Source organism: Urocitellus parryii, unplaced genomic scaffold, assembly GCF_045843805.1.
Source record: "Urocitellus parryii isolate mUroPar1 unplaced genomic scaffold, mUroPar1.hap1 Scaffold_90, whole genome shotgun sequence".
Lineage (NCBI taxonomy): Eukaryota > Metazoa > Chordata > Mammalia > Rodentia > Sciuridae > Urocitellus > Urocitellus parryii.
This window is the reverse complement of record NW_027554223.1, coordinates 744,732-772,015: the sequence shown is the minus strand read 5'-3', so window position 1 is coordinate 772,015 and position 27,284 is coordinate 744,732.

Below are 27,284 nucleotides of genomic sequence, written 5' to 3'. Positions count from 1 at the left end.
CCACATGAAAGAGGGAAGAGCCCCTGAAGTCAATTTCAGCCTCTTAGTTTAGTGCTCAGGACTTCATGCTTCTTTAAGACCTGTGATCTCCTAGATGTCTAACCTTTCCACTGTTTTGATCTCCTCATATTCTTCTACAGAAAATTGCTGCTGACTTTTAACCCACATTTCTCTCTCTCTCTCTCTCTCTCTCTCTCTCTCTCTCTCTCTCTCTCTCCCTCCCATCTTTTCATTGGCAAAGTCACATACCAATGATAAACTATTAATTTTAACATATGCATATCAGAATGTTGTAGAATATATAAAGAATAAAGAAAATACATAAATATGCAACACCATACAAAAGTGGTAAAATTCCTCCTTTCACCTCTTTTAGGAATTTATTTTAACTGGTATATAAAAATTATGCATATTTCTGAGGTATTCATGTTGGTATATGTACACAACTTGTAATGATCAAATCTAGGTAATTAGCATTTTGCATTTCCTTAAACATGTATCATTACTTTGGGAGACTCAAATTCCTCTCTTCTGGTATAAGTATATAATAAAATATATAATAAATTGTTGCCAACACATGTCAACATATTTTGGTGTAGAACACTAGAACTTATTCTCACATCTTTAAGTACTTATTATCTAAATATTTTTAAAGATTAAAAATGTGGAAATGTATATTATTACTGTCAGTTTTGTCTAAATCAGTATGATTTACTTTGTCTTCACATTTTTTGTCAAGTTTTAGTCAATCTGAAGTCATTTATATATACACTCATATGTTCACATGCACACATACAAATACACACATAAAAATGAATGCCTAAGTGTGCATATTGCATATAGATATCATGCAATATGTTTTGAAGGATAAGCAATTGTAGTTGTCCTTTTGGAAACAGAGGAAACAGCAACCCAGTTTTCATACCACTGCATAGATTTTTAATGGAATTATTGGAATGTCTTCATGCAAAAAAGATCCACTGAGAAGGGCAATGAATGATATGTGGTTCCTATTTCAGTATGTTTCTTTGGCCTCAAGTGAAAGCACTGAGGAGGAAGCATTCCTGTATGTCATATGCAGGTACTAAAGCACATTTATTGTGACATTTGATGATAGTAATGTGCCTTGGTACCATATTATGTGGTGTGTCAGTCTTAGATCTCACGTTGCCATAACAACAGAATTGTGTGTTTAGTAGAAAGAGGATCCTTTTTTCCCCCCAGTTTTTTCTTTGATCTAAAGAACTTGCTTCTTTTCTCTGAGATCATTCACAATATGGCATGATAGAAGGAGCACAGGTATAATTACAGAAACTTTAATAGAAAAAAAAATATTTTTTAAATGACAGCTTTAAGTCCCTTGCCATGTATCCCTGGACTGGCTAAAGATGATTGAAGTGATTCCTGTCTGTATCTATCACAGTGACCTTTCCCCCTTATCAGAAACCAGCTATGATACAAAGGTTATGCTTTTCTTGATTAATCTATGTGACAGGGGCAAATTGCCTGTTTTCTTTTGTTCCTGATTTTTTTTCTATAGAGTGCTAGAGGCAGGAAACTACTATGCTTCACTAGTGAGTCATAAGGAAACTTGATAGAAGGTCTCCAGTGCCCACTGGCCCTATAGCACCTGATTGATGTCATCCCCAACTTAATTAGGCTTTCTTCCTTGAACTGAGCCCTTCAGAGGCACAGGAGGAGGCATTTAGTCCTCCTCTGCAATGGGGAAAGTAGGTCTGTTGTAGTGTACTGTTAGTCTTCTTATCTGTATTTGTGAAGGCAGCATTTTTTTATCATTGTTATCTGTGTAATGACTATTTGTGTGTGATTGTCATTGTCTTGATCATTTAAAAATATAGGTAATGGATCAGACGATGAACTTTGGTGGATTTAATGACATTTGACTCATGTTTGTGTATGTGTGTGTGCATATGTGTGTTATGTCACATAATTTATGCAAGCGTTTTAAAGAAAAGCATAGAAAAACCTTTGTAATCATTGATGATTATTATTACAGGTGTAGATAGGCATGTGCAACGCTATCAGGGCCTCTTTTGGAAAGTGCTGATCTGATGACACATGATTTTTACCCCTGGACATCATTGTGCTTTCTTTCATAGCAGTATAGAAGAGTTTATCAAGTTGGCACATAAAAACTGTCTGGCTGAGTATCAAACCAACCCAAATAGCTATTGAGAAGCATTATACTAGGCGTCTAATGCTTTGTAGCATTAACATGGTGATATTGGATTGTAAGCTACTTACTATAGACTTTTCTTTTATATACTCAATGATTTCAAAGCAATATCATATATGTATGTGTATACACACACATGTACTAGGAAATATGTATAAAAATTTAATATCTGGTATGAATATCTCATCACAGTGGTTCTTGAATCTAGCTGTGCATCAGAATGACCATGGGGAGTATTGCAAATAAAAAGTTTTACAGGCACCCAACACGGATGTTCTGATTTAGTAGAACAAGGTAGGGGCCAACAAACCTGAATCCTGACAACTTCTCAGGCTATTTTTACACACAATCCACTTAGGGAAAGAGTTTGATAGTGGTTACAATATTAAAATTTATATTATTTTTTCGATGAAAAAGAAACAATTGTCCCATTTTCTACTTTAGCTTCCCCTTTTTCCCATATATTTAAAGCAACGTAAGAAAGAGACAATATGATACTCTACATGACAAAATATAGGATGTATTCTGATTTCACAACTGAAAAATGTGTCAGAAATAATATTGACCTTAGAGAAAAAGATTCTAGGATGCTTTGCAAAATTATCATTACCTTATACATTCAAAGGCACTGAATTTAATTTTTGCACAATTAACCTTGAATCTTAAGTATTGAAGCATCTTAAATATTGTGCTCTATTGAAATTTATCTCAGCAAAAAGCAAGGTTTATAGTCCATCATTTCAAGTCTATTTTTGAATTTTCATTTATGGGGTTGGCCATCATTATAATATTAAGTAATTAATGAGATATGAAGAGTGAGACTCTTATGGAGGCTTAAATCATTTAGAGTCTATTCAGTACTATTACATCTTTGACAGAGGAAAATAAAATCCATGATGAAAATGAGAATTACAACCTCTTCTAAACTAATTTGACTATGGTTTTTAAATATCCCTTGGATCAACTCATTAGCTCTCCCTGATAACCATTCATCTCAACACACAGGTGATTGACTCAACTTTATAGTATTCTGTTAACTCCTCAGATAGAGCTGACAGGACTGAAAAATGTGTGGGATTATTTCTCATGTGTCTAACGTGATCCTGCATATTAAGTTTGGCTAGTTGACAGCATGTTCTCTCAAAGCATTCCTCCTTTAAATTTAAGCTCCCATAGTCTTTCTTTTCTTCTTCTTCAGTGTTAATTAAGTGCCCCAAATCAAACAGTAATTGGGCCACAGAAGGACTTAAACAAGGACACTATGCAGACATGTACTTATATTTACTTTAGCTGGTTCTATTTTGAAATGGGCCAGGAAACTGCTAGGAAAAGTTACTTCTCTGCTTAGACAAGTGGAACTTTAGTGAGATCTTTTGAGTATTCTGCCAAGACACTTATACCTTATTATAGCCTTTCCCAGTATGTGTGAGTCTATGTTTTCTATTCTTCAATGAATTGGCCCAGTTTCAAGTCCTGGCTTTTGAGATTTTTATTAATTTTACTTTAAAAAAAAAGAAGTCATAAGCTCCATGTTAAATTAAACATACTTTAGTTGATTTAACTATGAGACTAAGAAATGCAAAAAGCACAAAAATAATATAAAGTTAGTAGTTAAAATGACTCCTTCAATCCGTGGTAATCTCAGGCCAGTTCCTTACCATACTATGATTATTTTCTCCTATGCAGATGGGGATAAAGATATGTACCTATTTTTCTGAGGTTGTTGGGAGTTTAAAATAAAGTAACATATGAAGATGATTTGAAATTATGAAGTATTGTATGAGAAAAAATTATGGTATTAAAATATGGAACCTCCAATTCAAGATCTGAGTTGTATAGTAAAAGAGTGAACAGGCCTTTGTACACAAAAGACTGAGCCAGAAATCAGAACCATAGTGCAAATATTTCTTCTGAGAAACATGGATAATAATGTCTATCACTTAGAAACTGCTCTGAAGACTAAGGAGATAAAGTTCATCTCTGAACTGCCTTTCCCTCCCAACCTCCACTTACATCATCCTATCTTCCAAATTCATTCATCTCAAACTTTTAGAAGTTTACATGTAAGTTTTATTTAAGAATTAAAAAGAAATCTCTCTCCTATGGCTTCCAATATACCTGCGTAGCTCCATCATGAAAAAGTATTTCACCATAATTGTTTTTTTTTTGTTTTTTTCACTGCTTCTTAGGTTATACCATAAATTCCTTGAAACATAACAATTGACTTAATTGGCTTTACATTCCCAAGACCTGCCTGACAAATGTTGGATAGTTAGCACTCCATAAAACTTTATGGAATTAAGGTAACTAGCTCAGGAAAGGACATTCAATTGATGCTAACTATATAAAAATTCTATTTTTTTTGCTTATAATATTTAACTTCAAATTTTTTCTCTATTGTTTGAAATCATAAAAAACACCCCTCTGTAACATTGGTGTTATGTTGAATATTATTAAGGGAAAGTTTTTTTCTATAATAAACTGAATATTACAGTAAAATTCCATTAAAAATTTCCTCTGTATCTTGTAAATTGCAACACCATTCCTCTAAAGACATGTGTGCTATATTCATACCTTAGAGATCTTACTAGTGTTACTTAAGTTCCAAACCACCAGCAAGACCCACCTAAGTGGTTCATATGTCTTTTGATACAATAGTCATATATAAAGAATGTGTTTAGCCACAATGGAATTGTAGCTGAGGTGGATGGTATGAAATGAACTTTACAGCTTCTCAGAAATTCCTAGATGTGCAATAGTAATGAATAAAAAGGAAAAGTTTCTCACTCTGCCAGTCTTCACTCTTTTCATCTCCAGAATTGAAAAAAAATAAATTAAGTGATCTCCGTCTTCAAGTACAAGTAGTATTTGGAGCTCCCTTGGAGTAGCTTTTCCAACAGTCTGTCCTCTTACTGACTCTCTGTGTGTACATGTAGTGCATTTCACCATCCTCCACCTTCCTCATTTCCTTGGTCCTTTCTTTCTACTTTCCTCAAAAGTATGTAGAAGCAGACATCAGGAACCAAAGGAGTAATGATGAAGTTTGGAAACCGAGGTAGGAACTTCTGCTTCTGATATTTATAAATGCTACCTTCGCCCCCAAAGAACCTTAACAGCATCTGACATGGTGAGAATCACAGATCCATAGATGGATGATCCTTCTGAGGACAATAGATACAGAATTTGTATGTTTCCTGTGTGAGAAATCTTCCAAATGCCAAACCTAAAAGTCAGTTGTTCCTGTTCAAAACACAGCACCCTCCAGAGAAAGATAATGCTTCTTTCATCAGAGAGAATGAAAGGAGTTTTCAACAGTTAGTTATTCTGGAATAGGAAGGCAAAATATTTGCAAGATATTTTATATGTGTGTGTGTGTGTATATATATATATATATATATATATATATATATATATATATATATATATATATATAATGTGTGTGTGTTTTTGTATATCATAGTAAAAATGCTCAATGTTTGTTGGGGCAGAAAAAAAACCCTCTGTAGCTAATACAAGTATCGTATCTGAAGATGCCTCCATTCACAGACAGTAGCACAGATATCAAAAGGATGTAAACACAAAACAGTGTTTAAAGCAACTAAAATAAATTATGAGGACATAGAAGTGATGACCCATACTGGAGAAGTCCTCATAGTGGAGATGGTACTCATCTCAGATAAGGAAAACTGTGATAATATTCACACTTGAATATAGTAAAGTTTTTCAGTGACTATATTTGTTTACCAATTTTGAAATTAAGTTGGTTTTAATCCATTTAATTGATTGGAAAGTTAATGTGAAAATGAACTGTTCAAATGTACTCTAACAAAAGTACATTTCCTTAATTTCCTACATTCCTTAAATTGAATTTGAAACAACAATAAAAGGGAACAAACTATAGTTACATAGGATAAAGACAAGTTTGAGAAAAAGCAGCCAAACACAAGGGTAGTTACTATATAAACTAACTTTCTGTGAAGTTCTAAGATAAACAACTATATGGTGATATAATGGTAGAGGTAAAAACAGTTTTCATGGGGTTGAGTGACTGAAAGAGGCTTTGTAGATGGAGGCAGGGGCCTCTGCATGACAGTAAGATCACTTTTTTATCTGGATGGCAATTATAAAGCTATAAACTCTCTGGGAACTTTGATACAACTAGAGTAAGACTTGTTCACTTTTTTGTTATGTATGCTATCCTTTATTTATTCAAATTCAAAATAAACAAATATATCAGTCATTAATGTAATGCATAGAAGACATATGAGGCAGGAAAATCTTCTTGTTAACAAGTCTCACATTTAAGAATCTAGCTGCTACACTCATATCTCTATGAACAATTTGTCATCTCCACGTATCCAAATAATTTGACTTGCTGCTTTGGTTCATTCCATCTTCTAGTTTAGACCATCTATCTACCTCACCCTTCTCTGGGGAGACCCTGTTCAATACACAAACCTCATTGTGGTTTCCCTCTGTATTTAAGAGCTCCTGATCTAAATATCTTTGAGCATCTGTAAAGGAAATTTTCTTTTCTGCCTATTTTAGTATGTGTGCTTGTGCTAACATAACTTTTAAACTTAAAGCTTCCTTGAGTCAGAAGTTGTGCTATAACCTCTAGAGATCATTTCCATCCTGAACTACTTGGCATGGTACATGGCCTATAATGGAAGCCATGGCCTATAAATAGGTGTCAAATTGATCTTTATATTAATTTTAACTTTAGTTAAATCTTTATATTCCATACCATCTTGTGGGTGATTTTTCCAGCTCCTCGGGTACTTTAACATAATATAACTATTAAGAGAAAGTTTCTATTGTTTAATATTTCGATCAACAAGATCTACTTATAATTTTTTTTTTGCTACCAAGAACTGGAAATTGAACCCAGAGGTACTTAACCACTGAGCCACATCTCCAGCCTTTAAAAAAATATATTTTATTTAGGATCTCGCTGAATTACTTAGGACCTTGCTAAATTGCTGAGGCTGGCTTTGAAGTCTCCATCCTCCTACCTCAGCCTCTCCAAGCTGCTGGGATTACAGGCATGTGCCACTGAACCTGGCCTGCAGGATCTATCTAAAAGGAAAGAGTTCCTCTCTTATGGGAATAAATGTGCATGTACAAGGAAGGCTACAATTGACTTCTGATGCCTCTCTCTTTTTCTAGTTTTCCTAATATCACTATCTTTCTTTCTTGTACCTGGAAAGCAAAGGACTAGGATCAGTTATGAGACTAGAAGGTGAGGTCAATGATGTATTCTTCATATTATCACACAAAATTGAGAAAGTTGTGGTATAGCTTCAAACCAGAAGCCACTCAATCTGCATTGGCCATCACTCTTCACTTCAGGTCTATATGGATAGAGATCAGTTCTGTCTCTTGGTTGAAGGATTATCATAATTTTCATTTTTAAAAAAATTTCAAGCGGGTTCATTCCCTCTGTGTTTGCTATTCATACCTCTACAGTCACTTAAGTCATGTAGACAGTTCTATATAACTTTCCCACCTGCCACTCATTTGGCACATTCTGCTGCTTGAGAGAACACTAATCAGCTGTAAACAGGTACTATGGAGAAGCTTCCAGATTGTGGCAGTTAAAGCTCCGATTTTTCCCTCCTGATGAAGAGGATGTTTTTCTCCAACCCTGAAATATTGTTTTCTTGATACAAGTTTTGCTTACTACTTGCAACCCTGTTGCCTATGGTTTCAAAAACAAATTTTGCCCTTTGAATGAACCATGGGAGAAAAAGGGATCATGCAAGACAAACCACATTTGCCACTCAGACCCTGTCATAGGGTGAAGCTGCACTAATTAGACATACTTTTCTGTGGTTACAGATCTTCATCTGTCCTGTTGGCTGGAAACAAAATTCCTTTTCCTATTTTATTCTCATGCATCTATAAATTTATTCTTGCTCTTCAAATATGCCTTATAGATAATTCCATGAAAATAATATGTATTTTTTTTAATTGAGCCTTAGTAATGAGGGGAAAATGCACTGATAGTCTTGCAGAAGAGCTTCTAAATGAAACATAAAAAAAACTAACTAGAGGGGGAAAAAGGGTCAGGAAAACAGGATTACATTATAGCAGCAGATAAATATTTTTCATTAAACATTCAAAACAACATCTGTTACTCTCTTTAACAGTGTGAAGATTTTTCTTTATTAAGTTTGGGGTGGTTAATGACTTTAAAAGTAATTTGCAATTTAAACATGCCTCTATCTAGTGGCTAATTCATGACAAAATCTTCAGTGTTCTCAATTCTATTAATTTCCCTCTCTTTCTTTTTCTCAAAAGTGACAAAATGGTATGTCATTCCTTTGAATTATGATAAAAAATAAATGGGTATTCTGGAACTATTTAGACTATAGCCTTTCTCAGTGCTATCCTGTCCCATTCCCATACCCACCCACCCCCTTCTTTTTTTTTTCCACCAAGAAAGGATATTTAGAGTCTAAAGAAAAATTGATACAAGGAAGAAGCTCTCCTTCTTTCCTATGTTATTCTCCAAATTGCCAGCTGATGGTGTCATTACATTCTTAGTCATGATGGCTTTCTTCACAGAGCTAGAACCAGCCTTCCCAAGGTGTTTAGGAAATGCAGATCAAAGTACAAAATTTCAGCCCCAAAGTGAGAAGAGTTGACCGTACCTACTGTATAAAAATTCAGAGGCTACTGGACCCATAGTGCTTGCCTATACAGACTGAACCTTCATGGTGGTTTCAGCTTTAGCTTCTTACCACCCATAGGAGCTATGCTGTCAACTCAACCATGATGTGTGGTGCTTTAAGCAATTGATGGTTAGAGATTGTTTCTCATATCTTCAACCAACAGCTGAAGTCAATACAAGGGGGACATCACAATCATTTAACCTAATTCCATCACATTCCTCAGGATCATACAGTACCACTGTTGCTCCCTTGGTGCTCAATCCCTTCTGTACTTGGCTTTTCCTGGTCCTGATGTTTCCCCTTCATCACTGATCTATGCCAGTTCCATTCCAGCAGGTTCCAAGTTGCTTAACATATCAGTACTATGAAGGATATATCTGAATTATATCCTGTGTCCCTTGATTCATTAGTCCAGGTATCAACCATTCTTTATATTTAGGAGAAATGGTGCCATATTTTTAAAAAAGGAAAGAGAAGAAACAGGGAATGAAGGAAGAAGCATTGTATGTAACTAAAACATCGCATAATTTCCCCACTTGGTACTATGTTTTTTTTTTTTTAAAGCTGTACTAAGTGCATGTTCAAATAGATCTCAATTTATTTCACAAAATACATCTATAACATTCCCTTGAATACATCTATAACATGTTTAAATGAAGTGATTACTAAAGTTTTCTATTAAATAATCCCCTGAAGACAGAGAAAACTGCAGTCCAGAAGATCAAAGAAATATTTGAAACCAGGCATGACATTTCATATTTTATTGATAAATTCAGGGATTTTTTTGTATTTGAAATTTTAATATGGAGTAGTTCTTTCCTCTATGTTTGTTTTTGGTGCTTGGGTTTTATTTTTGTTCTTTCACAAGTTTTGAGCAATTTGTCTGATATGATTTGGTATCATATCCTTCATATTTTTAATACATAGTTTTGCCTAGATTTTTATTTTGTTTAGAGTTTTTCTGAAACTGAAAAATATTTTGTATATTATTTTCTCTTTATTGTAGTTAGCCATTTAGCACAAATTTAGCAGTTGCAACAGCATCTATCTATTAATTCATACTTCTGTAAGTCAGAAAAAAAAAAGCATGTAGAGTTGGTCTTCTTATACTGTTGGCCTGATAGAGTTCTCTCTCATTTGTGTTCTCTCTCTCTTGACTTCTGGGACAAAATCTTCCTCTTCCTCTTCATCCTTTCATTGGAAGAAGTCAATTCCTTTCAGTTTCCAGAATGATTTCCCCATTTCCTTGCAAGCTATGAGATAGAGGTACTGTTGACTCCTAGGTGTTGCCTGCATTCCATGCAACATAGCCCCTTCCATCTTCAAGCCAGCAATGGTATGCTGAATCCTTGTGCATCAGGCATTGCCTCTCTGTACTGCAACCACATGGAGAAAGCTCTCTTCCTTCAAAGACCTCAGGAGATTAGCAATGCTCACCCAAATACTCTCTACATTTTAGGGGTAGTTGTGCTAGAAAACAACCTAATTAGGACACTAAAAATCTACCCCATTCGTTGTATTGAGCTTTAAGTAGAGTGATTTCACTCATTGGATCGAGGAAACTTGGCACCCTGTTAAATTCTGTCAGCCACATTATTCACATACATTTTCTTACCCCCTTTTCTTTGATCATGAGGAATCTCATTACATGTGGATTAAGCTTTTGTGAAGTTGTCCTATAGCTTCCTGATCACCTGTTAAAATTTTTAGTCTATTTTCTCTCTGCATTTCATTTCAATTGTTTCTACTACTTTTTTCTTTATTCCAACATGTACAATCTTTAGTTATATCCAGTGTTTTTCTCACACATTATAGATTCATTTCTTGAATGGATTCTTAAACTATCTTTTATATCTCTTCTTAATTTTTGACCATATGGAATACAATTAAAATTACTTTTTAAAAGATCCATCTACTAGTTTCAATACCTGTATCTATTCTGAATTGTTTTCAATTACAATTATTATTCTCATCATAATATAGTGTATTTTCCTGTTTATTTATGAACTTTTGCTTATATACTAATAAGCATTGTAAGTTTTACATTGTTGTGTCTGGATATCTTTGTATTTTTATAAGTATTACTGATTTTATTGTTGTTATTGTTTTGATTTCACAGGGATACAGTTAAATTACTTGCCTGATCTTTTTGGACTTGTTTTTAAGATTTGTTAGGCAGGACTAGACCAGTGATCAGTCTTGAATTGGAATAGGACAGAAATCGAGAATTCAGTTCTGGATATGTTATGCATAAAGAATCTACTAGACATACAGGCTGACATCAGGAAAATATTAGTGATGAGAATAAGTTTATTTTAATAATGCAACTAAGCAATTTAACAAATATATAAACTATGTGACATTCAACTGAAGGAGTCTAATAAACTTGGCAGAAAGAAGATGCTCTTTGTCTTTTTTATCTCTTTGTCATGGTTCAGTAATTTTTAGAGTGTAGTCTCTGGATCGGCAGCAGTAGCATCTCCTGAGAATGAATTAATTATACAAAGCTGTGGCTCCATGGTGCTGGGCCTACTGAAGCTTCTGCTTTAAGGATAGGGCCAATTGCCTGTCTTAACAATTTGATAAGCTCAAGTGTGAGAACCACCATGCAGGTCAATAATGCTGGAGAGTACTTCAGGATCACTGTAGTCACCTTAGCTGCCAGGTTCCAACAAAAGAGCAAAATTTTCTGTATGAAGAATAGATAAGCTCATTTCATGTAAAGGAAGAAACATGAAAAGGCACTGAGTCTGAATGACATTCAAACGAATCCTTTCCTACTTAGTATATTTAAGTTTATATATATGGTCTTTATTACTTGAAAGAGCCATTCATTCTGGGTACCACTAAACACCATGTCCTAATTAGAAAACTCAGCCCAAATCTTTATTTTCCTATGGATATCATATAATGCAGGTTAGAAAAAAACATCAAGTTTCAAAAGTGTAAATTTTAAAAATATTTTGTGATATTGAAATATATAAATTTATGTGATACTTATTCAATTACTAATCCTATATTCATAATTTTGAGACCAGAAACCAGCCAGAAATCAATTTTCAGATACTCTTACAGCTGTAATTTTCCTACAAAAACTTAGGACAATATCTGATACATGGTACATATTCAGTATGTGTTAGCAAATATAATTTGTTATTTCAAAAGATCTTTACACCCCTTGGATTCTGAAATGTATCACAGGAGCACTGTGATTCATAGCTAGTGTTCTAAGTAATCTCTTTCTTTAAGGTATATGCATTTACACACCATATAAAGTAAGAGCTTGATTAATCACATTGTTTATAGCCCTATTTGAGTGCTATTTTGGGAAAATGTGGTCTTCCTGGGTAGGTATTACAGATACCACACTTCCTCCTCCTAAAATGTAAAAGATAGATGTTTTCTGTCCAAGTTCCCCATAGACAAGTTAGATCACATGCATATAAGAGGAGCATAATGCTGAGACAAGGTCTGGTAGGCCAGCAATGTTTAATTGGCTGTCAGGTACAGGGATGTAAGTTCAGGACTGGGGGTGGAATATGAAGCCAGAGGTCTGAAGGCAAATAAAGACAGGAAATTAGTGGGAGGTGAAGAGTAAAGCAGGACCACACAGAGCTAGCTCAGGATGAGGTGAACTCAGCTGGACCTTTCCGTACCTTTCCAGAACTCCATCTGGATGACTGCTTTTCTCTAAATGAAGATATGGTGCATAGTCTCTATTTTAATAGTTTCTATTTATTTCAGGTTTTCAATAATTCTGAAACAAGAATTCCATATTGCATTGCAGATAGCAATTCTGAAATGGCGTATACACTCTTTTCCTTACTTTTCTATTTCTGTGTAAAACATTATTTTACTTATCCGTGGATTCAAATTTCAGAAGTATACTTATCAACTCTTTCTATTGACCATAGCCGCCTTTCCCACTCCATTAAAAATTGGTTAAAAAGTATTACACTTAATAGTGTAATACAATACACTGGAGAGTATATCAAACATATGGATGCAGTTATATTATTCAGAAAACTTGCTTGCACTCTTCCATGGTCAAATCAGTTGAAGATCACTTACCATTAAAGTTTTCATACCAGAATTTTATGGAAAATCACTTTTTCCATAAAGTACTGTATAGAAATTTGAGATTTCAGATCGTTTATTTTCCAAATACCTTAGCAGATTCCAAGCTTTGCTTTTGAGAAAATCTTAATCTTATTCAAGTAATGATACAGTCATGATAATGTGGACTGACTCTGTGAAGAAGGGTGGCTGCCATCTGTCTGGCAGGAATAGAAATCAGCTTCCTCAATTCTGACAGCAGAACACCTAATGCAACTTCTTGGTCAGTTTGTCTCAAAAGCATATAACTCTTTTTAAATCAACAATATGCCATCCAGGCACTAAGTCCAAGATAAAACTATGAATTAGCTCTGACCCAGCATTATCCATAGGTTGCTTGAAGCTTCTAATACTTAAGAAAAAAATAATATCATTGGTGTGATAGTCTTTTATTTTTTCAGGTTTAACTCTATCCTGACATTTAACTAATCAGAAATAATGTACCATCATAATGTTATTCCAACTGTCTCTTTAGTGGGAACATCAATTATCCATTGAATGACCCAAGATGTAGATGATACCATGCTGAGTACTTTGAAATATCAGAACAAAAGTCAAAAACCTTTTAGTGATAATAGCAAAATCTTCCATCTGTACAATATTATTGTGTCTTTTAGAATCACTATTAAAGCAAAAGCATAATATTCCCATTTTTATTTCAAATACTCATTTATTCAAAAGTATTGCCAACTGACCTTAGAGTACTATAGAAATGTTGTGGGAAACCAGTACACACGTCAAGGAAAAATGGTTCCTATTTCAAGGAAAAGGTATATTAAAGCAATCTTGAAAAATTTGCAAGTGAAAAAAATAGCTATATTAAAACTTTAAGATCATTTAAAAAATGATAAAAGATCAGGTTCAGATAATGAACCCCCTGGGAAAAAATGGGAAATTGCACTTGAAAACTTAGTTTGTAGGAAGCTTTTCCCTTTGAGGGAATAACTTTTATCTTTCTTCTATTAATATTTCTTACATAAAGTACAAAATGTTTATATTCATGTCCTTTTTGTTTCAGTGATGGGAAGTTTATTTCTTAAAATAAAATTATTTACATTAAAAAGATCAAATGATGAGAAATGCTTTCCTAATCTTATTTTTATCAAGGCTGTCACAAACACAGGACTCATTCCTTATCATTTCAGGTCACATCTATTTCTCGATTCCTTTTCCATTATTTATAGTGACTCTATTGATCATTTTTATTTTAACTTTTGCACTCTATGTGGTTGAAGACAGTATTTTGGGAAAAAAAGTGACTAGTATTTTAGTCAGATTTTCATTACCATGACCAAAAAACCTGACAAGAACAATTTTAAGGAGAAAATATTTATTTGGCACTCACAGTTTCAGAAGTCTCAGTCCACTGACAGCTGGCTCCATTCCTTGGAGCTATTGGTAAGGTAGAACATCATGGCAGAAGAGTGTGGTTCAGGAAATTCTCTCAGGCCATGACCACCAGGAAGCAGAGATACTTCCCTCAACACAGATGTAATATATACCCCCAAAGCCATGGCCCTCACTTCCTCCAGTCATATCCTACTTGTCTGCAGTTACCACCCAGCTAATCCCTATCAGAGAACTAATACACTGATTAGGAAAGTCTCTCATAACCCAAACATCTGACCTCTGAACCTTTTTTTGCATTGTCTCACACATGAGCTTTTTGGGGTATACCTAATATCTAAAACATATCAGCTAGCTTAATTTAAAATATGCAAACACACAGACTATAAACCTACATGTTAGACATTCTTAATTCCATATTAAGTATAGCTTTTTCTAATGAGCATCTATGACATTGCCATAGCATGATCTTGAAATTTGCTAAAAAAAGTATATTTTAAATATTCTCACCCCGCATTCACAGACAAGATCTCATAATCAATATATATCCAACATGTTGTGACCTGAGAAAAATTCTGTTAAGAGCACTCTTAGTTTTCAACTTAATCTTTGTTAACAAGACCAGTATTTTGTAATGTGGATTTTATGAGTGGCAACATGTTGAGCCCAGGGTATCATGTCATATATGTCTTGTTCTCATTCTCACTTATCAAAGTCCTCATTACATCTGGAGTTAGACTTGTGATCCAGTAAGGGATCCAGTAAGGGAATCTGAGGGAAGATTTCTAAAAAAGAGTTTTCTTTCTTATAAAAAGTTCACAGAATTGTGTGGCCCTGTCATTGCCCCTAATTTCCTCGACCAAAGAGCTGTGATGAAGATATGGCAGATATTGTGACCATGCAGCATGATGCAGAAGCATGGGAGACTGCAGCTTCAGAATGTTGGAGGAAAGCTGAAAATCCTGATTGTTCAGGGTGGAGGAAATGAAAAGGGTTCCAACTTCCAGTTATAAGAGGAATATGCTCTGAGGATCTAATGGACAGCATGATCATGAAAATCAGTATTTTGTATACTTGAAATCTGCTTTAAAAAGTATATTTTAAGTATTATCACCCCCCACACACAAATAAGATAACTACATGGGGGATGAGCATGTTAATTAACTTGATTGTGGAAATCATTGCATATTGTATGCATACATCAAATACCACATTGTATAGCTCCAATATATACAATGGTTATTTATCAATTCTACCTCAGTACAGCAAAAATGGAGGTACAATGGCATTGTTGAGAAGATGAATTAGTATTAGCAATGTCTATGTGTAAGTCTTCTAACTATATAAGAAAAATAAAGTGCTATATATTCAAGCTACTATTTTTGAAGATATCTTTGTATGGCAACAGTAGGTATCCTTAACTTGTATAGAACCATTAATTTTTATTTCTAGGATTTAATAATTTTTCAAATTGTTCTTTAATAAAGATGTCATGTATGCCACTTACCACCTTCCCACTAGTGTGATCTAATGAAGATCTTCATTAATTTTTTTTCTGAGCCAGTTGGTAGACCTTTAATAACTGTTTGTTAAATAAAAATTAATTATCTCTTCATAATGTCCATTTATGTTTTATTGCTACATCAATTCTCTTCTCCTTCCAATAATATTGAGGTCAATCGATTTATTTTTCTGGAGCATAATTTTCATCATAACTTTTTCCTGCTCATAAATGTGAAATGACTCCCCAGTGTCTATAGAAATCCAAATTCCTTACTCCATTACTTAAAGTCATTAAAAACCTAACTTTAATACAGCCAGCCTTCTGTATCCAGGGGTGCCACATCTGTGGATACAAGCAACCAAGAATCTAAAATATTGGAAGAAATGCATCTGTACTAAACATATACAGGCTTTTCTTTCTTATCATTATTACCTAAACACTACAATATTTACATGACATTTACATCGTATTAAATATCAGAAGCAATCCAGTTGTCATTTATGTGATGCAGGAGAAAGTGCATGGGTTATAAACAAACACTACCCCATTGTATGCAAGTCCTTAAGAATCTGCAGATATGAGTATTACTGAAGGATCCTGGAACCAATTTCTTACGGAAACCAAAGGACAACTTCCCAACCTAATTTCACATTATTGATTATAATCCAAATGAACAGTATTGCTGTCAATTTTTATTACATATTTAGCCAATTGGGGGAAGTGAATGTTAATTTCCTTCCTAGAAAGACCAAGCCCTTCACATTTTTGCTCATGAATCACCTTTCTTTTAAATTCTATCTCAAATATAAGTTTTTCTCTAAAACCTTACCATAGCCCAATTCCATGTACCTTCACTAAAGTGGAACTTATTATATCCTGTTCTAAACTATGAACCAATCATTTATTTGTAATTTTATAATGAATTTCTATAATGCTTGATATTGTAAGTTTCTGTGCACAAGATTCTTTCTACTCCATGGTTATACACCTACATAAATGTGCTTTTATGAACTTTGATGTAGTATAATATGTAAGTTTTAATATGCATAAAGCATAAAATTCACAAGTATAGCCCTTGACAAATATTTAGGACCATGAACACTGTTGGATAACTACCACTGAAGTTAAGTTTTCAAATATAATCAGCATCCCAAATCCTTTCTCATGTCCTTTCCCAGTGATTACCTCATGCCAAAGGTGACCACTGCTCTGATTTCCATCATCATATATTAGTATTGCCAGTGTTTGAACTATATGTAAATGCTATTATTTTTCAGATATTCTTTGTGTCAAGCTTCTTTTCCTTAGCATATGTTTATGAGCTATATTAGTGTTTCTCATATATCATTAGTTTATTTCCCTTCATGAATTTATTGTTTCTTTTGTATGAATATACCATAATTTTATCCATATGCATATTCTATCTGTACATAATTTCTGTGTTTATTGATAAACATTTGGTTTGCTTCCAGATTTTTGCTGTTATGAAAATATTGCTATAGAAATTCTTGTATATGTGTGTTTAGGGGCACATTAGATACATTTCTACAGAGTATATAAGAAGCTTTGAGTAATAGGGTGTGTGTATATATATATATATATATATATATATATATATATATATTCAGATACTCAGATTTACAAAGTGGAAAAATCTATATTCTCTCTACCTACAGAACAGGTGAATATGAATATATATATATATATATATATATATATATATATTATATATATATATATATCTTTTCTGAAATATCCATTTTGTTTATTTATTTTTATGCATAGTTTCATGCCAAATATACTGTCTCAAGGACTAGTTTTGTAATAAATCTGAATGTATGAAAGAGTAAATGTTTCATTCTTCTTCCTTCTAGATTTTTCTCTGACATTCTTGTTATGATAGTAACATAATTGTTAGAATTACATTGAACCCATTATAGATTAACTTAGGAAAAACTGCCTTTTAAAATTTCTGAGTCATAATCTATAAAAACAGAATATCTGCTTATTAGAACTTTGCATTTTTGTCAGGATTATTTTATACTTTATATTGGTGTCTTGTATCACACTCTTTAGAATTATTTCCAGTTACTCTTTTTTTTTTGTTTGTTTCAGGTCTTATTGAATGGTGAGAACCTCCAAATGAAATAATTATAGCAGTTTTTCTTGTCCTCTCTTTCTCAGTCTCATGTTTTACTCTTAACATGATTCTTGCTTGAGGAGTTTTATAGATAGTAATATTTTAAAATCTAATAAAACCTATTTCTAGTTTGATTAAAGTTCTTAACATGAATAGTGAGAATTCACCTTCTGACTGTAGGTAACTAGTATAGAAGTTTCAAGCCCATGGTAAACAACTTAAAAACTGGGAAGTCTATAAAACAACTTCTTTTAGACATTGCATCAAGTAAGTGATGTGGGGCTGTGATTCCCGAGAAGGGAAACAATTTAGGTGACCCCCTATTGAATTTCCAGCTTTCTTCCTGGTGGAAATTTCAAGAAAGCAATGCAAGAAAGGGAAACTCAAGGATAATGTCACAGTATTCTTGCTCAGAATTAGGACCTGATATTGGAGTTTGACTAGGCTAAAGCGGCTGGAATTTGTGGGATGTGACACCAGAGAGGAGTATGCCACACAAACAGCTCCAGAAATATAGACAGCTGTTCCCTGCCATCTGTTGTCAAATACTAAGCTGCGCATCAACAGTGCACTGGATTATTTGCGGGTATGTTTTGTATTAGTCTGCTCAGGCCCCAGTAGGAAAGCATTTATTTCAGGCTGAACGGCTTAAACAATAGAATTTTATTACTCAATGTTCTGGAAGCTGAGAAGCTCAAGGTCAATGTGCCTGCTGACTTGACTCCTAGTCCTCTTTAGCCTTTAGAGCACTACCTTCTTGCTGTGAGCACATGTGACCACTGCATTCCCATAGAGAGAGCAAGGAAGAAGTAGGAGAGAGAGAACACTAATGCTCTAGTGTCTCTTCTTAATAAGGCCACTGATCTCATTGGTTCAGCCCTGTACTTTTTTCAAACCTTATTTATACTTGGTTGCTTCTTAATAGGGCTTATCTCCAAAAAGGAGTCATGTTGGGAGTCAGCTTCAATGTATAAATTTGGCTGGAGGATACCATTCAATCATAGCAGATTTTGTTTTCTGTATCTCCACACCTCTTTCATGTCTTAGTGTGCATAGAAGTTCTTTCTGGCTGTATCTGAAAAATTACGTTTCAAACTGTGTAACCTCTGTGCCATATTCTTTTCCTGCATCAATGATTATTTTCCTTTGGAAGGCAGCTTGACTAGAGTCCAGATCACCCTAATCCACTCAAGATCAATCAAATTTATGGTTAATGTATAGTGTTAGTAAGGCTCAGCTACTTTCAGTTCACCCACATTCCTAAGATGTGTCCCTAATGGATCTCCAGCTCAGAGCCTGGAGTGTTTCTAGGCACTCCCCTTGTTGGCAAGACCAGAGCTCCAATTATTGCTTCCTTAGCTACTGGAGTTTGCTGAAGACTCTACTCTCCCTGGAAGCAGCTATCTGATTTACCTCTTATTCTAATTGCTATGTTCACCTCATAGCAAGGATTCAATATATCCCTCAAAGGGAAATACCCATAGCGTAGTTACTATTCCATTTTCCCCATCTCTAAACTCTCAGCAATCATTGTACTCAGGCCTTAACTTCATGGTTCCAAATAAAAACTACTCACTACCCTTATGTGATTGCCCAAACCTCCTCAGCTTATCTGCTTTGGTTCTGGTCTCAGCCTACCTTTCCCAAGACCAAAAACAGGCAGATACCTTGAAGAGAAAACGACCTTTGCTCCTCTGTCTTCAAGCCTCCTTCTCCCATTTGCGTCTGCAGCAATCTGACCATTTCAATTAGATTCTATAAACTTGTATATGGCTCTTCTAAATGCATTGATTGAACTGTTGGTCTTCCATGAGCTTCTCAACAATAGTCAGATAAGAAAGTATACTTCCTCAGCATATCATTTAATGACTAATATTTTATAAACGTTAAAATAAATAGTGGATATATACAACAATAAACAAATCAATAAGTTAATACTTATGGTAGTTATTGTGTTTGTTCATGTTTTTAGTTAGTAAATACACCAAGATGAAAATGATGAATTTAGTGCTCAACTTTCCTAGAAATCATGATAATATTCAAACTATTCTTTAAATTGTTGCTTTTTGTAGGACTTGGGGTATTACAAGAAAGAAACAAATGAGAGAGACAATGGGGAAAGAGCTTATAAAGAAGTTACTCTTATATTTCTCATTTTCTTTTCCCACCCATTCAATTATTGAGAACTCACAATACTGACTAAATTAATGTATGAACATAATAGATATATTTAAACTTTTGTGCTAAACCTTTTAATTTTATGAAAACACAGAAGTATTTTAGAAATCACTCTTCTGAATGTTGGAGTCACGGTAATAAATACATGCTCTTTAATTTAAGAGCATCTGATGCCTGGCTGTTTTTATTTTTTTTATTTTTTTATTTTTTATTTATTTTTTTTAAAGAGAGAGTGAGAGGGGAGAGAGAGAGATAGAGAGAGAAATTTTTTTTAATATTTATTTTTTAGTTCTCGGCGGACACAACATCTTTGTTGGTATGTGGTGCTGAGGATCGAACCCGGGCCGCACGCATGCCAGGCGAGCGCACTACCGCTTGAGCCACATCCCCAGCCCCCCTGGCTGTTTTTAGATATGATATTCAATGTAAAATAAAGAGATGATGTATTAACGTGTATATTTCATTATTTGTCATTGTATTCGTGGCATTAAATTTTAACAAAAGCTAATAAAATGGGTTAAGAGCTTGGCTTTTTCTTCACAATGAATGAGAAAACAAGAAGTAAATGGGACTATAACCTAATATCCAAGTTTTCCTCCAATTTAAATTTGGCAAATCTAACAGTTTGATATTTATAGATAAATGATATAATACAGAGAATCACCATCTGATGCAGTGTTATGATTTTCAGATGCCTACATAAGGGCATGAGAAATGTCCAACCTCTAAGCCTTGATGTTCAACCTATTCTATTACTTGGATTTACAATTGGGGATAAAAATCAAGGATAACTATGGAAAAGTGCCTGTGGCCTTTGACTAAAGGAGTCTATAAGTGTAAATAAAAAATTGCACCATAGAGAACTAATCAGTCAAAGAAATCTTCATTCAAGATAATTGCAACATGGGAAAGACATATAATACAATAGGGACAGAAGTTGAATTGAACTCCAGTGAAACAAAAGCATTGAGGTGAACTAGAGACCTACTGGGCTGTAGGAGGACTTAGTCAATGCCCTGGCCATTTGTGTTTGCTTATAGGCTTTAATGGAAACTGGGCTCCATTCCTCCCACAAAGACACTGAGAAAGGGGAAGTTCTAAGGGATGATCCTCAGGTCCTTGAGACTGACATTTCTGGCTTATAAAACTGGTAAGAGTCTGGGGAAAGATTTATACCTTAAAAAAATAAAAAGGAAAAATGAATTGCAAATGAAAGTTTTTGTAGGTAAATGTTCTAAGAAGAGGGAGCTCAGGGGTCCAGTGTTAGAAAGAGTCTGTCTAAAACCTAGTCAAGCTGAGGGGGAGGGACCTTAAGGCTGCTATGGTCACAAGCTGGCTAAAAAGCTGTTGATCCCATACAGAGACTTCTCAAGCCCTCTCTTGTCCTCAGTCAGTTTGGGGAAGAACAATAATGTAAGCTCATTTAGGTAGATGATGCAATGAATGCACTTGATGGAAGAAGAAACTCACTAGTCACCTCCTTGGGAAATGATGGACCTCTATCAATGAGATTCAAGAGCCTGTTTTCCTAAGCACTGTACCACACATAAAGTAGAGCTTATTATGACCTCTTTCCCCTTTTATGCCCTGTTTATCAGTGTGGTGCCCTCATGCAAATCACTATGGGGCAGGCTAACATGTATAGCTCTTTTCATTATAATTAATTAATTAATTATAATTAATTAATAATTGTACATATTAATATGTAACCTTAGCCCCAAATTTGAGTAAGGTTCAAGGACATTGGTTACTGAATAGGACATAAATCCTTTGTATATACTAAATAGCTCCAAAGAGAACAGAGAGGGCTGACAATTTTGTGTTTTATTAGCATCATCAGAATCATGCTGTAGGTAGCTTCCCATAATCACACCAATTAAAACAATGAAACCCTTTTTGATAGATAAAAACACATTAGCCTTTGTGATAAGAGATTTATCTTTTCTCTTTTAGTTTAGAAACAACCTTCTGAGGGTTATATTTTCTTTAACTTGAGCATGACAAAGCTGAGTTATAGAGAAGCTAAGTAACTTGCACAAGAGGCACTGCAATCAATATTCCTATTCATTACAGTTAGGTTCTGGGGTTTCCATCCACATGTGTTGATGCCAGTGTCTGTCCTTAAGGGCGACCCTCTACTACTGCATTCTGGGCAATAGGTCAGCTCCTTCTTTCCTCCTTTCCTTTGTTTCTTCACTACCTTCATTTTGTTTTCCTGTCTTCCCTATTTTCTTAGACTGCCTTCTTTTAGCTATCTCACAAACTTGAATAAATTGTTATTTTGGGGAATATCACATTTCCCCAAAATTAAACTTTAATATTTGAGCAATTTGAGTAATGTAATATAGGTGACTCCCTAAATGAAAAGCCTTACCCTGAGGCATTTATAGTAATTTAATAAGAAATGAAAGATTAAGGTTAATTGGAAAAAATTTAAAAATATTTGTATTGTCCTAGACATAAATTTATATTTATATAAATGATAATTCAAATATAACAATCTTAGTGTATTTTATTGATTTATGGTAGAGGATATTAATGATGAAATGAATTCTTCATTCATTCAAATGAACTGTGCATTTACACCTTCAATAAAATATTTGAGGTCCCCTGTTATTGGCTAGCAAACCCTATTAATGGTTGCTACTGATAATGTACATAATTAATAAAATGTAAGCTATGCTTGTTTGGATATCCCACAGTATTTGGATGAAAACAACACAATGATAAACAAAAAGGGCATAAAAGGAGAAAGAATGTCATAATCTTTACTTCATGCTAACACAATGCTTAGGAAAACGAGCTCTTGAATCTCAGTGTTAGAGATCCATCGCATCCTGGGGAGTTTCCTAGAGCCAAGGCACTAGCCTTTGTAAGTAAGAGTTGCTTTTTTCATTTAAAGAAGAATGGATAATTATATAGAAATATGACTAGACAAAAGGATAAGATCTAAATGAAACAGACCAAAAAAACAAACAAACAAACAAACAAACAGCAAGTTCTGTTTGGATTTGTCTTGACTTCTCTGGGTACCATTCCTTCCTCCTGAGAAAGGCTCATGACTCCCCTAGAATGAAGAGTTTTATTAGGGACTGGTCCTACTATGAGGTGCTACTATTAGGCATGGTAGAACAGGGGTTCTTCATGGCCTGCTGCAATACAGAAAGGCAGAAAAATATTAAAACATGATTTCTAGTTGTTATGGGCCACCTTGGGAAAGAAGAATTCTGATTTCTAAGAATCTGTTCATAAGGAGGTAGAGAAGAATGGGCAAGAAGAGGAGGGCAGAAGGAAATCAAAAAGGAGGTCTGAGTTCCCTGCAGAGCCTTTTCAGCATGCCAAAGTAGAATAATTTGGGGAATCATTTTCTAAGCCCCAATATTGCAGACAGAGCAAGAGAAGGACAGTCAACAAACCACAATAGCATAACACTAGCTGGAGTTGGGGTTCATTCAGATCATTGAGGAATAGCTCTGAGTTGAGCCTACAGTAAGCAGAGAAGAATGTCTGCTTCTATTATGATTTTTGAAACTCCTTGGTATTAAAACCATAGCCAAGTTCATGGGTGAGAGGCTGGAGGAACATTATCACAATTTGCCTTATGGTTTGCTCTGTTTACTAAGCAAGGCAAAAACATGTGGGCAAAAAGAGAGAGAGCAGGAAATGGAAAGAGAAGTGAGGAACAGAAATAGCAACAAAGGTTTCAAGCTTACCGCAGCTTGTTCTTTTATTTCAAGCCCAGAAAATAGCTCTGGGAATGTTTGCCTTGATGAACTGGAAAAGTTCCACACATTAAGGCCAGAAACCCTGACATAAGGCCATATTGAGAATGAATACATCTTTTTGATGAAGGGCTAATCTTGTACAAACACATTGCCGGGTGTTTTCAGGTCCTCTAATGACCCCCAGCCTCTCTCTTGCACCATATTGTTAATGGAGAGGATATTTGTGTTAAACATGGTGCAGATTAAACTGGTGGATTATTTTCCTTGCATTTTAAAAATATCATTCTGCCCTGTGGCCAGACCATTCCTAACAGAAACAAAATATAACTGAAATTTTCTTTGCTTCATTAGCGGAGGCTTGAGAAAATTTAAAGAGACTGTTCAACTTCCTTCCTTGAAACCTGCCTCTATTTTTCTTTCTAACACACCGTAGGATAACAGTGGCTTCAGAATAGGAATTCGATTATTAGAAGGGGTGCCAAATTGATTTGACCATTTGGGTATTAATTTATTCAAAAAGTCTGTGTATGTTCCCTTTGTGCCAAACTTTATAGTGGAAGCTGGTAAGACAGTGGGAAAAAAGACAGAAGGTTGTGTCCTTACAGAGCTTCCCTTCTGGTATAGTGCTGTGTCTACCATTCAGCTGTAAACCAGTTACTTAGGGTAGGAATACTGACCAATGCATTGATTCTCCCATAACTGTCACAAACTCATGGTGAGTGTATCATGTTATGAAGCACCAATTTCCACTTACTTGACAATTTAAAGTCTCTGTGTTTTCAATTTACTCAATTTATTACTTAGCAAATAAAAGGCTAAGATAAAAGAGTAGCCTTCTGACAGTGCTGATTTACCAACACATCTCTGCTATTATTTATCAAAAACTTTTCCAAAGAAGTGGGTAAAATAACAACATGGTGACCAAGGAAAAATGGCCTATTGTTTCCATTTGCACTGGAAATCTGTGCCACATCCTGAAAGGGTACCAACTATTGACAATACCCAAGGGACAGTCCTGGGACCACACTGAAGAGGTCCATTATCTAGAATGCTTTTGAAATCAAGTTCCAGGTAAGTAGTAGGGATTAAGTAAGTGGTTCACTTCATGAATCAGAAACAAATAAATAAATAAATAAATATGTTGATATAGCAAAATGTTTCTTGTATACAGTTTTATTCATTCCACTAAGCCTAAGTCCAAGGTGAGTTCTGAAGCCATAAAACTGTCATACAAATGAACTGTTACAAGGGTACAGAAAAGGAATTTTGGGGCTAAAGAATTTAAAATCATGTCAGTGAGAGTTGTTGTTTCCCTTGTATATTATTGAAAGAACTAAAGGAGAAGATATTAATGAAAGTGTTTCACAAACCCAAGATGACTTTCCCTGTGAGAAGTGGTAAGATTATCATTACTGTTGTAATGCATCCCAGAGACTGAGACAGCATGGTTTTTATGTCACAAGGTCATTGTGCCTCAGAAAAGCACATTACAATTTTGTTGATGCCGTCATTCAGACATGCTTGAGGTAGGTAACTCTGACCCTTTATTATCTCTAATGATTTTTCTCTGTTGAGTTAAAATAGAACAGTGTACCTCCTGCCCTCCTTCTGGGTGGAACTATATGTGTGGGTTATAAATTGAGACTTATTATAATGAAGAAAATAGGAAAGAGATAATAGCTTGCTTATCAATTTGTCACAGTATGAGAGTACTAGGCAGTATTCTCATGCTGTCCTCAGAGGAAGAAAACTGATTTTCCTTTCAACAAATATGCATGGCCCAAATTTCTAGAATCTGGTCCAACATGGCAACGGCAAAGCTTCATGAACAGCCATCCAGAGGATGGTATTTTGAGGGGAGGAGCTAGGGCAAGATCAGGGAGAGAAGGCTAAGACAGAAATGCAAAACAAAAGAATATGAAAGCAAATAAACTATGAAAACCAGAGTGACAGAAAAATATTAAGTTAACACATGAGAACTTAACAGTATCCAGAGTACAAAGGGCTGTTCCTATGTTTTTGCCTGTAACTTCTGCATGCAGACCCATGTGCTCATACACACTCTCCCATAAGTTGCATTTCTGTAGGAGTAGGCACTGCAAATGGGATTAAGAAAAAGTATTTTGCCAAGTGATTCTAGAAATTACTAGAATAAGAAGAGAACAAAGCCAGTACAAGATACGTAGGTGAGCTGGTCACTGCTACTTCATTAATTTGTCAGGGACTCCATATCCAGCACCCCTCTGAGTGAAGGTACAAAATACACCTTAACATAACTGCACATGAAGGGCAAAGAAACAGAGACATCCATCCACATCCATTTATCTTTCTTTTCTTTCTTTGGCAGTGGTGATTGAACCCAGGGGCACTGTATCTCTGAGCTACATACCTAGCCCTTTAAAATGTTTATGAGACAGGGTTTGCTAAGGTGCTGAGGCTGGCCTCCAACTTGGGATATTCCTAAATTGCTTAAATTAGTCATTGCATCTAGCTCATTTATCTTTCTATAAAGGCTACTCACAAGGACAATAAAACCCAGGTTCTTTTATCTTTTATACACTTGGAATGAGGACACTCTTGCTATTACTCTTGAAAAGGTGTTGAAGTGTTTTCAGAAGCAATGTGTACTGGATGACTAGTGCTGACCAAATGGGAAAAGTACTCAGAGTGTCTGCTGTACACACCACTGTCCTCAGACTTTATGATATTTACGTGCATTTTTTCTCACATGAAGCCAATCCTTATTACTTGCTTTTACCAAATATCCCTTGTGAAAACACATCTCAGGCTGGGAAAACTTTTCCTTCATATTGTCATCTTTCATCTAAGCATCTACAGTAGCAGCATTAATTAGAAATGTAACAAATGCTACATTTTCTGGTATCTGTTTTTCTAAAAGTTAATACAAATCAGATAAATTAATTTTTATATTATCATTTTTAACACAGTATATCTAAAACATCATTGTAATATGTAATGGACATAAAAATATTAATGAGATATTTTACCTTTTTCTGGTAGTTTGATAGAGATGTGCATTTTACACTTACAGCACATTGACTATTGCTTTTCTAATATTCAATAGCCATATGTAGCTAGTAGCTATCATACTGGACAGTGAGGATCTAGGGCTTCTCCACTCTCTATTTGGAATGAATAAGGTTTATAAGCTCCAAATGCTAGTGGGGCACAACAAGTTAGCACTTCAGCTGGATGTTAGTGACAGATGTGCTAGCAATATCTAAGAGAGTTTGACATCAGCTTTCAAGGCAGACATATAATATTGCCCCAAGCAGACATACATGTTGTCTTAAACCCCTTCTTTTCACCCCTTACCCAAAATAAAACCACTGCAGACTTGAAGCAACACCAAGGCTTACACACAGCTCCAGGTGTGGAG